The sequence below is a fragment of the Peromyscus maniculatus genome, chromosome 1 (genome assembly GCF_049852395.1).
Source record: "Peromyscus maniculatus bairdii isolate BWxNUB_F1_BW_parent chromosome 1, HU_Pman_BW_mat_3.1, whole genome shotgun sequence".
Classification (NCBI taxonomy): domain Eukaryota; kingdom Metazoa; phylum Chordata; class Mammalia; order Rodentia; family Cricetidae; genus Peromyscus; species Peromyscus maniculatus.
Window position 1 is genome coordinate 60,578,624 of NC_134852.1, and position 17,386 is coordinate 60,596,009.

At 50.3% G+C, this 17,386-nt stretch overlaps 1 protein-coding gene across 2 annotated transcripts in view; it reads right to left on the minus strand.

The window, feature by feature from the left end:
* The window catches only part of Nav2 (neuron navigator 2), a 654,337-nt gene that overhangs the window by 384,623 nt on the left and 252,328 nt on the right, over nucleotides 1–17,386 (minus strand). The gene's annotated exons all lie outside the window — the stretch shown is intronic.

Below are 17,386 nucleotides of genomic sequence, written 5' to 3' on the forward strand. Positions count from 1 at the left end.
TGTAAATATATTTGTGTTTTACTTTTCTCCAAAGATGATTCTGTGGCCTGTTAACGGCAGCTGCTGTGAACCTTCCCTTTGATGGCTGTGGTGTATTTATGGCTCATTTCAGTTCTAATCACCGGGCAGATGAAAAGTGTGTGTTGGTGTGGCCAGTGGCATAAAAGGGGCCTGGAACTTTGTTGTTTATATTTCCTCTGCCTATCACCGCTCCAGTGACATGGCAATCCATTCCCCTATCTCCCCAACACACCATCCATTCCTTTCCCATCACGAGGGGATCCCGTAGAGGGGGAGAGTCCTGCACAGAGGTCTGAGGAAACCCAGGGCCCAAGCAGAGGCAGGCTGGTAGCAGATAAACAAAAGAGAAAAAAAAAAAGAATTGGAAAATATGGGGGATTTGGGTAAAAAACTGGGAAGTTGAGGCCATCAGGAGCTGGGAACTACTGCAGCTGGAGCCTGGCTGCCAGGTGGTGTCGGGTTACAGTCCATCAGGTACACTGCAGCCACAAACAGTGGCCACCTGGAGCCATTCACGTGCTGCTGCTTTTTTATTACTCGTCCCTGCCCCCTCCATCTGACCCTAATACACATGCGCATATTCAAAGTCTCCGTAAAAACAAGGACTTTCTTCTGCTACAGTCTCAGGAGGCACAGGTGCTCCATACATACTTGTTGACTGAATGAATGTTGTGTTCTTAGTCAATAAGCAAAAATGCTGTAGAAGCCAGTCGTGCTCCTCGATCATTGGCAGGGATCAGTGCATCAAAAAAGAACTTTCTGGAAGGGAAAAGTGTGACCCAAGTTTAGGAGGCTTTACTACAACAGAGCGAAACAGGAGTAGTTTTTGCTTGACCAGCAAATACCATTTGTGGAGCGTCCCCACGGAGGTGGCTGCTTTTTCTACAGGCCACAGCATATTCGAATTTTCCAGATCATTGTGTGTTTGGCATTAAGTAGTAATGCACATGAGCTTTCTCAGACAAGAGCTAGCAACACCAAATACAGCTCTGAAAAGTCACATGACCCGGTTTTCTGCACACAGACTTTCGGGAGGTCCCTACAAACAGAAGAGCCTGCTGAGTCACATGCAAGTCACAGGTCAGGGAAGATGAATGTGGGCTCTGTTCTGGCATAGACCAGAGGGGATTTCCTCCTGTGAGTCGGCCTGTGTTGCCAGAGTTGTGGGGTGGATTCATTCTATTGATGTCTCTCCAGCAGAAGAGCCATCCCCAAAGTCACAGAGGGCCCACACATGTCATCCTGGCACCTGGCCATGGAATCAAAGCCTGTATATTTCATGGTCATGGCTGGTTACACACAAAACCCTTCCAAACATGTGGCCAGACGAGGGCAGGCCATGAGCCACGTGGAAGGCATTTTCAGCCCCGTTCTTGTGCTGAACATGGGGCAGGTGTACCCTCAGACACTGAGTATGGGCATGAAGGTCTTCTGGTACTGAGCATAGGGCTAGCTATACTACCCCTGGTCTAGGGCTGTATCACCTGGCCACACACACTGCAAGGATGTTGGGCACACTATTTGGGGATATCCATGTGAGGAAGGCCTCAAGAAGATAGTCAGACTTGACTGGTATCAGAGGGCAGGAGAGCTACTATGAGATGATCTAGAACCCAACTGCAGGCACTGGCCAGGCACAGGGACTGCAGATGGGAGACCATCTGTCATTCCAGACAGAGACATCCTCTCAGTGTAAAGACACCAAATGTGTGTGTGTGGGGGAATGTCAGTTGCATTGATAATTTTATGTTGATTATATATTGAAATGGGCATGAAGGCATCCCTTTGCACACTAACTTCATTTCCTTTGGCTATAGATATGTGATTAATGCACACTAAAGGCATGCATGGAAATATCCCAGTGAAGCCATTCATCTGTATGGTTAGTATGTGTTAACACAATCAGATACCAAACAAACTTGCATAAAGAAGAAAAAGAATATTTGAGGTTGCCTGGCCAGCTTATTCCCTGGCTTGCCTGGTGTCACAGTTCTCAGGCCTCAGAGCGATTGCTAGTCTGAACCATGCTATGGCAGCAGACTGTATTTGAAAGTGGGATTTGGTTCTGAGTAACTATGTTTTGAAATTGCTGAGGTTGAGTCACTGGGGCCAATTCTCTCCACCTTGCAAGTGAAAAGCTGGACCAGAAGGCCTCCAGAGTTCCCCCAAGGAGCTGCTTCTTCTATCAGCTGGTACAACGGAACCAGCACCTTTACCAAGGTGTACAAAGAGAGCCAAGAGCCTAGGGAGAGTATCTTGCTTTCAGCTTGCTTTTTGCTTTGCTCCAATTCAGAGGTGTCACCTACAGCAGGGAACCAGTGTCTATGTCTCCATCATCACGGCCTCCTCTGAGACCTGTGAGCTTCACTTTAACATACTAGCAAGTTCCTATGTCTTGGAATGACTCTGAGTGCTTTACACATATAATCTCATGTTAGTGCTCACATGACTCTGAGAAGGGGTGCTCATGACAAACTTTTAAAGATTTTTTTATTCATTTTAATTATGTATAGGTGATAGGTGTGTATATCTGCATGTGGTTATGTGCATGTGCCTTCAAAGGCCAGAGGTGTTCTTAACTCCTGTACCCTCTCTCCAGCTCCACAATAAACATTTTTATATATGTATAAATTAAAGCACAGTGAGCTTTTGTTAAGTCTCCCAAGATTACATTGCTAATAAGTGGTCCATGCCCAGGGCCCTAGGACTTCAGGCATAACTGGACATGAGGATAGCCATACATAAGGTCTCCAACTAGACCCCAGAAAATCAAGTCAGCATACAAGGTCATTTGTATACATACATGTCCTCTGCCATGACAGTCAGTAGCATGCGTCTGGCTGCCAGGCAACCTCGCCATTCTGATTCAGTGCCCTCAAATTCAAAGTCCAGAAGAAAGACACCTTTTTGTATGTCTGTATGCTACAGTGACATCAGTACCCCCCACCTTACCGCCCCCACACACTGATCCACTGGGCTCATTCTGCACCCCTACTTCCTCTTCCAGAATTTGCCTCATTCCTGGTTCCTGGCTCTGATCCCATTTCCTAATAGTGTCCTTGCACTTAGCTTCCAGAGCTGTCCATAACCTGCATCATTCCCATAGACTGTCCATCTCTGACAGGAGCTGGCTTAGTCTGACCTCTGTGTCTCTGTCCTGGAACTGACACACAGTTTGTCTTGAGCAGGACCTGGAACGGAACACTGAGAAGGGCCACACTGGACCCTCCCTCCTCTAAGGTCCCAGAGCCTTGAGGACGAGTCTTCCTGTTAGGAAGTGTACCTATAGGCTGCCTCCTCTTACCCTTGACAGCCACATGGTGTACATAGCTTTTCATCCCAATTGAGCTCTCTGGACAGTGGTGCTATTAATTAATGATTATGACTGGGTGAGGGGCCACACAGGGGCTGTGCAGGCTAACGTGGGAGTAGCCTGGCCACAACTGTGTCCAACTCTGGGGCACATGGTCCTCACTCCTTCTTCTGAGTCACTCATATGTGTCCGCAGAGGATCTAAAGAACAGAGGAAAGCTGGTGGACCCCTTAGTGACTGGTGCACACATTCCCACATAGCAGACTTGGCCTTGAAATGTGAAAGGACATATCTTTCGCCATCAGTTATAAAAGTTTGCTATTTTATTTTATTCCATATATCTTTTTCTCAATTTTTGAGCTGACACCGATGCCCAGGAAGATGCCTACCATAGGTTTGTCCTCTTGATCATTACACCTGGGGATCAGGGTATGACAGCAACCTGTGAGGGTGGAGGGTGGACACTCCCACGTCCAAGGTGTTCGCTACAGTGCACAAGGCCTGGCTCTGGGTCTGGACCTGCTCTTGAGCTTTCCTTCACTTGAGCTTTCTCCTCTGATTTGCCTTGACTCTTGGGAAGTTGAACTGTGGAACAATGAGAAGCATTTGTGTAGTTGTTATGCCCCCTTTGCAGACCATTCAGTGATCTCAGTGGAAACCAGAAGGCAGGTCCTACAGCGGGGCAGACCCGGGGCTTGGGGGGCAGACCTGGGGCTTGGGGGGCAGACCTGAGGCTTGGGGGGCAGACCTGGGGTGTAGGGGGACAGGCCTGGGGCTTGGGGAGCAGACCTGAGGCATGGGGGGCAGACCTGAGGCTTGGGGGGCAGACCTGAGGTCTGGGGGCACACCTGGGGTGTAGGGGAGCAGACCTAGGATGTTGGGGGGAGACCTGGGGTATAGAGGGCAGACCTGGGGTATGGGGGCAGACTTGGAGTGTAGGGGGCAGACCTAGGATGTAGGGGGAGACCTGGAGTGTAGGGGGGGCAGACCTTGGGTGGAGGCTTGTTTTCTCAATAAGACCTGACATAGCCAGAGCGGGTGAAGCACTCATCTCCTGTGTTGCTGCAGTGACCTTGGGCTTCCCTGGCAAGGTTCTGTCTGTGCCTGTCACGACACACTGATGCTCACACACACACACAGACACACACAGACACACACACACACACACACACACACACACACACAATTGCATACACATGCACACACAGTGACAGTCTGCCCCAAGAACACCAATCCGCTCTTTCCTTTCTCTGCACCTGTACTACTTTGCTGTGTCTGAGGGCTTAGCACATCTTGTGCTGAATCCACCCCTCCCCCACTCCTTCAGACTTCCAATTTCCCTGGAGATGAAAAGATAATTTGAAAATTAACTTCTTCCAGCCTTTCTCCACGGCCCCAGGGACTCTTAGCTAGAAATGCACAGTTCCTTGGGAGGTAATGATGGGGAGGGCAGGATGGGGACTCGGCACAGGTAGTACTCCTCCTGTCTGGATGAGGGTGGCGGCCACACAGGCTTGCTCACTTGAGATGATTTCTGACTGTAATGCATCAGTGAGAACTGAACTTTAAAGACAAACCCGAACCCCAACTGCAGCTCCAGCTGTTCTGCCTTCTAAGGGTCAATGCAGCTCAGAGCTGCCATAGAACTGCTGGGGCTTCCGCTGGGGCAGGGAAACGAGTGAAAGTCACACAGGTTCCGTGCTTCCCAAGAACGAGGTGGACCCGGAGCTACCTCTTCTTCAGGCTCTGGACAGCCTTGTGTTCCTGGGTAACAGGGTCAGGGGATCCTGTGAGAGGAGGCAAGTTGGACAACTCTGCAGCTGGAGGCAGCCAGACAAACCTGTGTTAAGACCTGGGTTCTGTCTCATTCTAGCCATGTGACCTTGGGAAAGTTACATAAACTTTCTAATATTCAGTTTCCACATCTGCAAAATGGGGCTAATAACAGTGCCTGCTTCGTATGAATGCTGTGGGAATCACCTGTGTTGAATATACAGGTTTTAGCCCAGGGCCTGCCAAAAAAAAAAAAAAAATACAAGTACCCATTAAAACTGAATGTTATAATCGAGCACCACCCCCTCACTTTATGTGAGTTAACTTAGACCAGAGAAGGAGTATCTTGTTGAAGTTTACAGAGCCAGCATTCAGGTCACTTGGTATCTTAGAATTATAGTTCTTCCATATAGCTTGCTTTTTCCTCACATTGGGTGCTATAGGCCTGCATCATCCAGGGAAAGTGGTTTCTATTGCCCAGCAGAAACTGAATGAAGTGTTGCTGATAGGCCTTGTGCACAAGCTGGCAAGGGCTGGAGGGGTGGCCACCGGGCCCCAGGCCCCAACACGACTCACACTGGTGCTACAAGGAGGCTGAAACTCATTCAGCCAATGCAGATTACCTCCATTGTGTGCAGGGGCTAGGTGACATGTGAGCAGGACACCCCCCCCCCCCACCTCTGGAGCTCACAACCTGGATGGGGTCACCGGGGCCATGTTGAAGGATGACTATGAGTGATAGGCTGGACAAAGGGGAAGCAAAGATGACATCTCACAGAAGAACCTGGGAGGTCAAGGCACTGATGAAACTGAGCAGGAGGCACTCGAGGGAAGGGAAGAGCCAGAAAGGTCTCATGTGAAGATGCTGGGGGTAGTTCAGGAACTGGGGAACAGGAAGAGGCAATGTTGCTGGTGTACGGCAGCCTAGCAAGGTGGGCTAGACAGGCATGGGGGGAAAGAGACTGCATGGGACCCGGAGGCAGATGCCACCACAGAGCAGTACTGTCATCCTGTGACTACTCAAACAGAGATAAGACAAACCCACTAGGACCAACTCACCCCTCAGAGACAACCAACTAGCTGACTTTGTTTCATTAGAAGGATATTTCCATGGCATTAGCCTTCAGAACCGACATTTTTACCATGCATCTGACTCCATGAATCCCCCAAGCCTCACAGGACACAGAAGAAGAATAAACCCTATTCCAAGAAAAATCTCAACCCGTTCTTAGACTCCCCCAGTTTTTCATGCCTGACTTGTGAGTAAAATTTCCTTCCATTAAAATGGACCCATAAGGCAACCCCAAATCTGATGGCCATGTGACTCTTGAGTGTGTATTTCTGCTCTGTAACAACACTCCACCCCAGTTCCTGACTGAGAACTGAGTCCTTTTGATGATAAGAAGAACTTAGAAACTCAGTCTGCTGTCTCTGTACCTGAGACCTCTCCAGCCTTCACTGCCACTGACAAAGGAAGCCAGCAAGATAGCCAGAGCCAAGCTAAGAAGAACACTGCATGCCATTCTGCAGGGATGAGGAGTCTGTTGAGAGTCAAAGGCTGGGAGACAAAACTAAGAGGCTTTCCTTCTAGAAAATTCTCAGCCCTGAGTGCCCCCCCCCCAAAGGCACTTAGTGCACAGTGTGGAAGGCTCCTAACCCTCGCACATCTCCCAGGACTGGAGCAGCAGGACCTGTACATACGGGTGCATCTTCATTTTGTAGATGGGGACACTGAGGATCTAAGAGGAAGAGTGCCTTAGCCAATGTCACTCAACAAACCAGAGGCAGAATTCGGTCTGCTCTCCAGGCCTCCAGGCCACACATGTCCTTGTACCCTGTCCTGCATCACTGTCTCACAAGTTTGTGGACCAGCTTTTCAACCCTGGCTGGACTGCCAGACTCTCCACATGTCCTTGAGAGATGGAGGAATCCGGGCACCTCGTGGGAATGCTTGTCCTCCATCTGCTTCTTCTCTCACCGCTTTCCTGGCATGAACTTGGGCCATGCTGAGCCTGCCTCCCCGCCTGGGCAACCTTGCAGCCCTGCTCAAGAAGATCAAGGAAGGCTATGGCCACAAGCACCGATTCTATCAGGGACTGCCTGGACTTCTCTATCCCCATTCTCCCTCTCCTCTTGGGTGTGGAATTCCCTAGGCTTGCTCAACTGGTCCCAAATGACAGATGTCTTATCAGTGAAGGTGACTCTAAGGCAAGGCCGATCCCCTGCCGAGGATGACTAAATCCACCTGCTGAGGCCTCTAGGAGGAAGATGCTGCCAAGGGTTCTGGGGAGCAGACCCATGGTTGTCATTGCATCTAAGACCTCCGGGGAGGGTTATGAGCAGGGTCAGCATTTGCATCTTGTCCACATTTTGCTTCCCCCTTCCCCAGAACTCCAGAGAGAACCTTCAGCGTCCCAGAGCCTGGCCTGAGTCTGTGCTCCCAGGGAGTGGCAGCTCAGGATTAGGAGTGAACAGATGCCATGCAGGGGGATCCCCAGCTGCAGTGATACAGCTTTTGGTGCTGTATCAGCTGGGGCTTTGGGCTGTAAGGTCATCCACTTTGGAGCATGAGGTAGGACTGCTCCCTTGAGGGCGATAGATGTCTCCGTTGTTGACAATCTTGGAAAGGGTCTGAAATGTGACAACCATCAGGATGGGATGGGAGAGAAATGTCCCCCTCATCATACAATGTGAGTTGTCCTGAGCCTTCAGTGGGCCCAGGTGCTGAGCTACTCTAGGACTTGTGGGAGCCGCCTGGGACCCTCAGCTCCACTTTGTGGCCAGAGTAGTTGCTACAAGGCGGCAAAGACAATGACCATCGAGATTTAGATAGTGCCCGAGCACCGCAGATACAGGGAGCATGTCTGAGAAGTTACCCCACTTCTGAGAGAAGCCAACAACCAGGAGGAGAGGTGGCTTTCTTCACACCTGACTCAGTCTTGCCCTTTAGGAAGACTGCTATGTCTGCTCTCCTGAGGCCACAGCAGTAGAGACTCTCAGAGCCACCACAATGTTCTGTAGACACTCTGGAAGCAGCCGGGCCTTGCTTGATTGTCTCTAAAGATTTGGCCAAGAGGTTTGCCAGCACATCGGCACAGGAGGCTGGCTGAGCTCGGGACTGGAGTCCTTGTACCTTTTTATAGGCCATAAGTACTCAGTCCTAGCTGGATTTGGAGTACCACAAGCGATTCACAGATTACCCAGGCTCTTTACCCCATCGGGTGACGATGGGATACCTGCACTTCTCTGAGAAAATGGTTACCATACCAAGTTCCTAGGTCCTCATGGGACTAATCAAACCATGTGCATAAGCATGCTGGTACATGACATGTTTGCCACGGTGCTCAGCTTTTCCTGTCTGGCAGTCTGTTCATCCTCTAGAGCCCGGTTCCCATCCACTAAGTGGGGATAAAAGAAAGATTATACAAGGCAATGCGTGTGTATAAGCAGTTTAACCCAGTACTCAGCCATGGCAAGTGCAGGGAAGGAACTGTTATTAGCATATTATCACCATTAGCCTTTTCCTCCCAGTCCCCTTTCTCCCTCCCAAGATTCCCAACACTCAATCTAGATAAGTAGGCCTGTCCTGAGCCATGTGTGTGTGAGACTGTATGTGTGAGACTGTGTGTGTGTGAGACTGTGTGTGTGTGAGACTGTGTGTGTGTGAGACTGTGTGTGTGTGTGAGAGACTGTGTGTGTGTGTGAGACTGTGTGTGTGTGACTGTGTGTGTGTGTGTGTGTGTGTGTGAGACTGTGTGTGTGTGTGAGACTGTATGTGACTGTGTGTGTATGAGACTGTGTGAGTGACTGTGTGTGAGAGAGACTATGTGTGTGACTGTGTGTGAGTAAAACTGTGTGTGTGACTTTGTGTGTGACTGTGCATGTGGGACTCTGTGTGAGTGAGACTGTGTGTGTGTATGTGTGGGGGGGACGACCACATGACGGTGTGTGGCATCATTCTACCTGAGGTCCATAAGGCCAGGTCTATTCCCCAGCCTATCCCTTGTGAGATGAGCTATCAGGGGCACGGACACACCACACACACACACACACACACACACACACACACACACACACACACGGTACCCAAACAATCCAGGCCCGCAGCTGTTTCCTTGCAGGGACATTCCTTCATGTGGAAGTATCTGTCAGACACCTGACATGGTCTGTCCCCACAGGAAAACCACTTGGTGAGCCTGCTGATCTCTGCAGAGCTACTTCCTGGACCCCAAATTCTGGCATTTTGGAGGTTGGCCAGAGCCTGAGAGCAGAGACCATTGGTGTGAAGGAACAAGGGGTTCATCATGATGGGATCCCATTGCTCGCTCCAGTCAGAGACTGAAGCCATGGATACAGAACAATCAGGCCAATGAGCTTCCAGAAGACCGGGTCAGTACGTCCCAGCTCCCACACTGCACACACAGTGCTGGAACCATGTTGGATTTGAAGATCCTTGGGTTGACACGTCAGCTCCACCACTCAGATCGGGTGTCTCCTCACTGTGTAAAAGCTCAGCTTCCCTCCACGGCACAGTAGAACTACACAACTGCTGTGCACATTAAGCTGGGCATGAATGATACTTGAGTTCCTAGTGTGGTGTCGTTGCCTGACAGTTACCCCTTGCCATGGGACATCCCAAGAAAACCTAGTCTCCATGTATGACATGACCCCATCTGTGTTCAAGTCCTGGCTCTGTCTCTCATTAGGAAGTTAGCCAACCAATACCAGTCACAACTAACTTTAATCCGTTTAATAACTTAATGGGAAGTGCTCTGTATGGCACCTGGCTCAGAGCAAGTGCTCCGTAAATGGTGGCTGCTGTGGACAGAATTAAGTTATCTAGCAGCACTCCCAACATGTGCTTTGAGAAGGCTACCATTGCCTTTGTGGGGTGACAGGTGGACAGGGTCTGGGGCACACGCCTTTCTGGCAGGTGTGTTCACGTGGGATCTAAGGCGCTACACTTTATATTTATTAATTCCCTATACTGGAAAGCCTGCCCTAGCCAGTCGCTTTATAGACATGACAACATTATTACCCCTTTTTATAGAAGAAAAATGGAAGTTCTGAGAAGTGAAATGAACAGCCCAGGGGAACAGAGCAGTTAGGAGAACAGGCAGGGTTCCTACTCAGGTCAGCCCTGTCTCTGTAAGGGCAAGGGAGCTCGGAGTCTCTCTTCCATGAATAGGTTGTAGGGAGGGTGTCTGGCAGTTTCCTAGTATTTATTCAGCTCTGTTAGCCAGCTTAGGGTGGTTGATATTCAAAAATTCAAAAATCGGGAAGCCAAGGACAAAAAAAAAAAATCAAAACAATAAACAGTGATTCAGAGTGAGTCCTCCCTTGGCGGTTACGGGAAACGGGGCTAAGTGACAGCTTAGTCACTTCGGAATGGCCCAGTTGTTACTCATGGGCAGCAGGTCACACTGCTCAGGCCAGAAGCCAGCAGGTCTTCTGGTGCCAAGAAGGCAGGAAGAGGCTCCAGCCAGGGGCACTTGAGAGGGAAGGGGAGGAGGGGAGGGAGGGGGAAGGGAGCTGAGCAGGAGCCATTCTGGAAGAGGTTCAGGCCTGCAGGACTTCTAAGCTCCCCAGTCTACTCCCAGACCCTCTCCACATTCCCCCTGCTTTCCAGCCTAACCTCTGAATTCAGACCCAGCCAAGTGGGAAGACCTTCCTACCCCTTCCTGCCACGATCACCTCGCCCCTCATTCCAGGTGACACTTCCCGCTCTTCATCTGCCTTAGGCCCCTGGTGTGAGAGCTCTCTGGCCTCTCACCCTTCTGTCCCATTCTCCTGGGTGTGTGTAGCTCACTCACTCTGTGCACTCCATGTGAAAAGGCCCCGGTCCGCAGGAAGCTCACATCAAGGGTCTGGGTCACTGGGTCACTGTGGACAATGGTTGCAAAAGAAGGTCGTAGCAGGTAGAGGGCGGCGCTGAGGCGGCCAGAAGGATGCCCGGGGGCTTGTGATGTTTGAGTTGAACTTTAAAACAGTTTTTAAAAGTTTGCTTTTGAGAGGGCTGGAGAGATGACTCAGTGGTTAAGAGCAAGCACTGCTTTTGCAGAGGACCTGAGTTCAGTTCCCAGCACCACCTGTAACTCTGGGATCCAATGCCTTCTTCTGGACTTCATGGGCACCTGTTCTCACATATACACAATGTACATACATACCTACATAGATAAACACACACACACACACACACACACACACACACACACACACACAGAGAGAGAGAGTTTTTTTTAAATCCCCAAACATGTTGTGACTCTTTTGTTTTGTATACAGCAATTCATTATAGAATCTTTCCATGTCAATCACTGTTAGTCTACACAAAGAAAAGGTCACTTTATCCCGGCTCCTGATGGACTGAAGGAGGCTGGTTCACTGTGTATGCTATGGACTGTGTCAGGCTCTTCTCCACAGGCTTGTCTTGTATCTTTGGCAAGTGAGACTTGCTTCTCTGGGCATCTGGGCCTTGCATAAGCTCACACCTTAGTGTCTGCTCTGGATCAGGCTGCTCACACAGCCCAGCAGGGCTTCCCCTCCATCCCTGCCGATTTCCATCATGGACAGTGAGTGATCCTGAAGCCATGGCCTCCTCTCCTTACGGATGGCTTCTCACAGACAGCCTCTGTGTCTCTTTCTGTCTTCCCTTCCCTTCTGTCCACCTCAGAGCCCAGACATCTCCACAGTGACGGGGCACAAGAAAGAGACTTCAGTACACATTGATGGAGAACAAAAAAAGCCTCAGGCTCACAGTGTGGTCCTTGGAGGCGGGTGAGATGCCCTCCGTCATCCAGGTTCTGTGCCTGAGCTCAGACCCACTGTCAACACACGCTAGGTGTTGTAGTCTGGAGCTTCACTTATAGAGGTGGGGCCCGGCTCAGGCTTTTGGTCACTGGAGCAAGCCCCGCTGGAGCCATGCCCCTGAGGAGTGTGTGGGGCCTTTGTCTCTCCCTCTTTTGCTTCTCGGCCACATTAGTCTCTTTTTTTCATTGCCGTGATCAAACACTGGACAAGAAGCAACTTAAGGAAGCCTTTATTTTGGTTCACAGTTCAAAGGGACATGGTCCACCATGGTGGGTGGGGAAGACACCGTGGCCAGACAGTGCTCAGGAAAAAACTGAGCTCAGGAAAAAACTCAGGCTGGGCAAAAATGCTACGAGACCCACACCAAGGGACCCACTACCTTCACCAAGTGTCCACTTCCTAAATATTCCACAACCTTCCAATATAGTGAGTGCCACCAGCTGAGAGACAAGTACCAAACACAGAAGCCGATGAGGGATTTTTCACATTTTAAACACACACAGGTTGCCAGGGAAACCACCTGCTCTATCTCGTGCCTCCCCATGAGGAAGACCTCTTCCCAGGCCCCAAAGCAAAGGACCAATCAGCTGTGCGATACTGAGTCAAAGACCCAGAGTCAAATAGCCTCTTTACATCAGTTATCTTAGGCGTTGTAATGGAAAGTTGGTGAACACACAAGGCTTGGGCACGTATTTAGTCTTTCCAAGCCTCACCTTCTTACACTTTAAATGGGACCGCTAACCCAGCTACACAGGCTACCACAAAGTCTCAACCCTACATTCCAGGACCTTGTAACAGAAAAAGTGCATAGTCACACATGCAAGCCATTGTATCTCTCCCAGCTTTCTTCTTGTCTTGTGCTTTCTCCAGATATGAGCTGGGAAGAAGCTCCCCTCAGAAGAGGGCTTCCTCTGCCCCCTTGCTTCCTTCCCGTTACTGACACAGTCTCTCCTTGTGGAAAGGTTCTCTGGTCAGGCCCCAGCCTGATTGTGAAGATGGAGTCTCCCTTCAGAGAGGAAGGATGCTGGGAGTGTGGCCAGCAGTGTTCAGGCCTTTGGAAAAACTTCAGAGGGCTAGACCAGGGGTCAGAAACCTTTTCTATAAAGGGCCTCATAGTGAGTATTTTAAGCTGTAGGCACTCAGGCCTGCTGTCACAGCACAGAGGCAGCCATATACAATATGCAAATGAGTGGTCACGGCTTGCTTCTACTCAAGCTTTGTTTGCAAAACACAGCCAGCCAGGTTTGGCCCACATGCCATAGATTGCTGTCCCCTGGATAGGCCAGTCACTAACTCACATGGTCAGAGCCTAGGAGGCTTCTGTCTTCCCCATGCTGTGACCCCAAGAAGCCTCTTTTCCTCCCTGGACCCCAGTTTTGTTATCTTTCAGTTGAAGAGATGGGATAATACTTTTCAAGAGTGATTCTTTCCCTAAATGCCCTGGTTGTGTACCTGGTAAGCTGTGTGACATAAAGCCGGTACCTCACTTTCCTTCTTTGTAAAATAAAGCAATGCATTTATTAGTGGTCTCTGGCCATGCACCTAGGAGGACTGGATGGGGAGGACCTTCCATTTGCAGTAGGGATCATTTCAGAAGCTCAGGGATATCAAACCTGGGCACATCTTGCCCTTCCCTGTAGCACATGGCCCTGGTCCCTATAGCCCCAGACCTCTATAAGCAGTTGATCTGGATTGGGCCAGTATCTAGCCATGCCTTTGGATGCCCGAGCTGACTCCCCTTGGAAATCACACACAGCCAGACCACAGAACCCAGCTTGGCTTAGGCCAGGTCCTGGTCTGGATCAGAACACAGCTCGCTTCCGAGGCCATTGAGGATGGGGCGGTTGTCACTCCACAGGGCCAGCTGGCCATCCTCTGTGGCTGGCATCCTTCCATCAAACGCATTGCCCTGCTTCGATGTTGCTGACATGCACACACATGCTTAAGAATACATAATCACAGGACACTCTGCGGCCTTTGCCTCCTAGGAAACATCTTCAAGATCTAAAGAGAGTCAGGAAGCTCTTTGGTCCCAATAGAATGCTGCTCGCTTTTATCCCCGTAAAAAAGAGAGGCCAGCTTCTTGGGCTTGACCACAATGAGAGTTCCTTAGAAGATGAGTCGAGTCGCCAGTGGGAGGCCACAGCAACTCTGTGGCCTGACCACAGAAGGACATGCCTGGACAGCCCAGGCAGTTCTGCCTGCAATGCTTCCACCCCACGGAGTTTGTGACGTCCCTGTGTTCCCTGGGGTACCGGGACAACAAAGGCTGTGTCCTAGGGCCATTGTACAGCAGGGAAGGCCGGAAATCGAACTGCAGGAAGCTGGTTGCTATGGTTTCCTTCAGGGTAGTGCCATAGAAATTGCTTTCTAAAATTTTTTTTTAAAAAATGATTTCTGTTTTGTTTCCCCTAGCCTGCCAGAAGAGGAAGGGAGAGAGAGACACTGATTTTAACGTGTACTAAACTGGGCACCCACCTAGACTTCAATCCTCACAGCAAACCTTCAGGCTTTGGCGGTACTATCTCCCACGTGCAAAGGAGAGTATGGAAGCACAGAAGGGCCAAGATACCTGCTTGTGGAAACGCAGCTAAGGCGGAAGACCCAGGTTTGACCCCCAATGGTTATAATGCACTGCCTCCTCTCTTCCCAGTCAGGAATCCCTCAGCCATGGTGCTACTGCTGTGGGGCTTCAGAACAGGGAGTGTGCTGGGAGAGCAAGGCCTGGGGGAGAGCTCAGACCACCAATGCGCGAGGCCTCTGGTGGCTTCCGGGGGAGGCGTGCTGGAGTGAGAGGGCCTAAATGTCAGGACCGCTCTTCCCACACTCAGTGAAAAATCTGTTTCCACACTGGTGAAGAGGGTATAACAAGCATGGCTGCCCGGGAAGATTGTGACAAGGACATTGAAATACCAAGGTCACCCAGGAAAACTGTTATTGAAATAACAACGGCACCCGGGAAACTCTGGCAAACTCTGTGCACCTCACTCACAGAGGTCTCCAGCTTCCACCTGATGTCCACCCAGAGGGTCCTTTCTGAGCCTGCCTCTACTTTTGTTGAAAGAGATAAGGCTAGCCCAGGGAAAGACCCCAAAATAGGAGCCATCTCATTATGCTATTGTGAAAATTGATTTGTAAATTATGAATTGTGCAAATATTAATTACAGTAAGGAAGCCTTGGATACCAGTGGCCTTAACCAGTGCAGGAGTGACTGATGAACACCCAGGGCTCTGGGAATGGCCATATAGATGGTACACTCTCCAACTCATTCATTGTGCATGGTGGCCCTGACTTATTGGAGATAGGTTAAAAAAAAATTTCCTGCCACATATTGCTCAGTTAGAGCAGTGATGCATTCCTCTATCCCATAGGTGTTTACTGAATACCTAATGAGGCAGGCAGAATGCTTCCTGCTTTCCAGGAGCTCACCATCTAGACTCGACAGAGCAAGAACACTCACATGCACTGCTCACTCACAGAGTGATGCCTCATATGCGCACACCACAAGTGTGTGCAGTGCATGTCAAGCGACTAGTACCCACTCCCTACTTGGAGAGTGTGCACAGGTATGACTGTGTAGTGTGCATCAGGGCATGCTCCAACAAAGCCTAATAGACAGCTAGGACTTTACCAAGTGAGAAGTGTGTGTGTGTGTGTGTGTGTGTGTGTGTGTGTGTGTGTGTGTGCGTGTGAGACGGGGGGGGGGGGGGGGGGGGGAATACCTATAAAGACACCATTTCTGAGAACTGTAATTGGTAGCGTATATTCAGGGCATGGCGTCAGAAAAAGCTAGACAGTAGGGGAGGATGAGAGATGAGGAAGGGAGAGCCATTTCCTGTTACACTATGCTAAGGTTCTAAGAGGAAGGAGCCATTATCCGGGTGCAGGTGTGACATGAGGCATGTAGAGGCCCAGGCTTATGGAAGAGAGGCTGTCCCCCCTAGGCTTTCCCTGTTCTTGGGGTGCAGGCCCAGCTCCAGCTCCATTCCCTACATACCCCTCCCAAACACTCCACAAGGTGGTCCCACTGTTGCCTGCTTTGCAGATGTGGAAAGTGAGGCTCACAGGGTCTTCTGCTAGCTCTATGCCAGGCAGCTTGTGGGCATAAGCATTGGGACAGGGAACTCAGGAAAGAAGCCCAGGGCTCCGGGAAACCTGCTCTCTGGATGATGTCACTCACCAAAACCTCCACCTGGCCCTGCATGTCTACAGAGAGAGTCCTTTTCAGGGCTAGCCCCTGCCTTGTTTGGAGGAGGTAAGCCTGGCTCACACAAAGTTGCAGGAAAGAGCCTGAGAAATTCACTTTCTCTACCCTGGGGGACTGTAACCTTCTACCGACAAAAAATTGTTGCCGTTCCTGGCTGTTGAGGTGGCCTTGACCCTGAGGCTGCAACCTTCCATCTTCACATTGCTCTCATGCAGAGAGCACCCAGGGGAGAAGTGAAGCCAGCATTTGGGCACAGCCATCCTCAGGCTGCTCTTGGTAGGTCGTAAGGTAGCTCAGGAGAAAGGGACTTCAAGTGTCCCTGATGCAAGGCTAACAGGAGGGTAGGGGAAGGCAGCTGGCTGCACAACCAGGCCTGCCGCCCAGAACTGCCTTCCAAGCACTTCTGCCTCGCTGTTAACTTTACTACAGCCAGCACCATAAAAGGCTGGCTCAGCTTGGAGGAGGTGCCTGGCCCCAAGAAACAGCAAACTGAAGTGTCAAAAAAAAAAAAAAAAAAAAAAGCCCCGGAAGAAAGGAGGGCAAAAAAAAATCCATATCCTGGGACACTCTGGGTATGCTGCTCCTAACAGCAGCTTTTGGCCGCTCCAGCCTTCTAGGATCCTGGGGCCCTGCCCATCAGGCCTGGTGGTTCACAACCTCTGCCATACTTAGCTTTAGTTCCTCATAAAGGGAAGATTTTAGCCCCAGGAGGAGAAAGGTGTAAGCCAAAGATTTTGGAGCACACGCTGTTTGATGTGGAGATAGCTTTTGTCAGTGAAGTGCCTGCTGCGAAAACATGAGGACCTAACTTCAGAGACCCAGCACCTACCTAAAAGCCAGGCTCAGTGGCATGTGTCTGTCACCCCCCATGCTGGGTGTGTGTGTGTGGGGTGGGGTGGGTGGATAGTGGAGACAAAAGGATCTCTGGAGATCGGAGATCTTGACCAGCTACCCTAGCTGAGTCAATAAGCTCCAGGTTTAGTGAGGAGACCCTGCCTAAAAAAAAAAAAAAAAAGTGGCCAGGTGGTGGTGGCGTATGCCTTTAATCCCAGCACTTGGGAGGCAGAGACAGGCAGATCTCTGTGAGTTCAAGACCAGCCTGGTCTACAGAGGGAGTTCCAGGACATCCAGGAGTATACAGAGATCTCTGTGTTGAAAAAACAAAAGCAACAACAATTTAAAAAAAGAGAGAGAGTATTGAGACAAAGTAAGATGCCCAATGCCGACCTCTGGCCTCCCCATATACGCACATAAACATGTGTGT